Genomic DNA, 2,145 nt, shown 5'->3' with positions numbered 1-2,145 from the left:
TTTCCACATATGTGCTTCCACCTTCTTAAAATCAGGGATCTAGGCAATTTTCTTAGATAACAACATAGCATGCACCTAATTTAAAACATAAAATTGAGCTGTAGTTCCAACCTTGATCCTGCAATAGCTTTGGTGCAGGCCCAATCAAAGAACTACTGAAATTAATAGGAGTCTTTCTCCTTACTTTGATAGGGCTTGGATTAAACTGCTCATGTTTAGAAGAACCTATTATTCTGCAGTGTTCCCATTTTAGCTGAAAGCCACCTGCCCCTCGAATCAGCCAAAAATCACACTGCCACATCAGAAACATGCTAACTGTTCTTTGGATACACCACTTCCTTGGGATATCTATTGCTTATGCCTGACCCAGGTCCGTTTCTATTAAAACTAACAAAATTTAAAGAGAAAAGAAAATGAGTAAAAGGAAAAAGATTTGTTAACAAATGATCAGGCAAGGGATGCTGGACTTGCCTAGGTGTTGAAAAAGGCCTTCTTTATATATGGCTATAGTCTGATGAGAAGATATTTTGCATCTTGGAGACATAAGAAAATGGTTAAAGAATTCGGGGTCTTCCTTTTGAGAATTTTCTTTTGCTTCCTGTGACCCTGGCATACCAAATTTATGATGATTTTGGCAACAGTATCATACCTATATTTTTACTGGTGAACATATGAATATTTTATGTTCTTTTTTTTTCCTTATCTTGTATGACCCTCCTAGGATCCAGGAATCTTTCTGAGGTAAGTAGGAAGCCAATGTTCAAAGATGGGTGAGGACAAGGAAGAGGTTAATTACCTAAATTACTGCTTGTATGAAACTTTCTGCATGCACACCTGCACGGTTTTAATTTTAGTGTAAAAGTACACTGCCAGCAAAATTTGTCTTCTGTTTGAGAGCATGATATTTGAAATCCGCATCTCAGTTGGCTCAGCTACCTGAAAGCCTATGTGACAGTGCTAAGGCAACAAGGCACCTCCTTCAGTCACATTTAAGCCCAAAGTTTGTTCTAGAATGTCTTAAACCTTGCCTGAACATGGTCTTTAGGCCAAACATGAGACAATGATATTATTTGACAACAGACACAACACAGATGTACCATCAGTTACGTATCCAACATAGATCCAACACCTAAAGAGGAAACAATGTTTGTTTAAAAAATTACTGTATAAACTGGACATAAAATCATGATTTCCCACTATTCAGTTGTCCAGTGAACACCCGTTGAAAGTTGTACAACAGTTGCAGTAGAAGTTAATCTTGTGAAAAGCTATGAAGGCAAAGGAATGTGAAGTTAATTAGGAGAGAGTATTAACCATGTCACAGTAAAGACTCCTTCCTACTCCACAGTTGTTCTTTATCATCTAGGAGAGATTTGATCCTTACCAAGTCTGAAGTATATAGTTGCTAAAGGAGGAAGGATACCTACCTCAGGTAGCACGGCAGTATAGTCTGCACGTCAGTCTCCACACATGCTGTACACATTCCCTGTGTATTACTTGAGTAGAAATATCTGTCAGTGAATAAAAAGACTACTTTTTTGAAGTAAAGAACCCGGGTCAGCCTTGAATCCCACATGTACCTTTCAGTTAACTGAAATAAATTAAGAAAGAATTTAAATGAAAAAATCTCTTTACCTTTAAAAAAAAACAAACCCCAAAAAACCCCACAAAACAAAAAAACCACCCCAAAACAAAACAAAAAAACTTGTATTATGGAGATGCTCAAGAAACTAAGTTTTCAGATAAGAATGAAAAGACTGTTGACAGTCAAATGTCAAAACGTAAAAAATGTTGACAGTCAAATGTCAAAGCTGTTTGATATTCTAAACTTTCAATAGTTTAATGTTCCCAGAAACGAAAAGTCAATTACCAAAATATCATTTGCACATGGATAAATCCAACTGTAAGCAGAACAGAAGGAGCCCTGTAATTCTAAATCCAACAAATGATGGTGGTGGTCCAACAACAAATGCAGTTTCTCAGAGAACTCTGTACCTTTTAGAACATATCACTCGACTAATGAATGTTCCAACCCTTTCCTCCATAGCCATATTAGAGAAAAGTAAACAATCACAGACTAAAATAAATAGATAAAAATTCAGGTTTCCAAAATGATATGGCTTCATGTCTTCATTTGTCTCAAAA

This window comes from Ciconia boyciana, chromosome 1, assembly GCF_034638445.1.
Source record: "Ciconia boyciana chromosome 1, ASM3463844v1, whole genome shotgun sequence".
Lineage (NCBI taxonomy): Eukaryota > Metazoa > Chordata > Aves > Ciconiiformes > Ciconiidae > Ciconia > Ciconia boyciana.
This window is presented reverse-complemented; position numbering follows the sequence as displayed.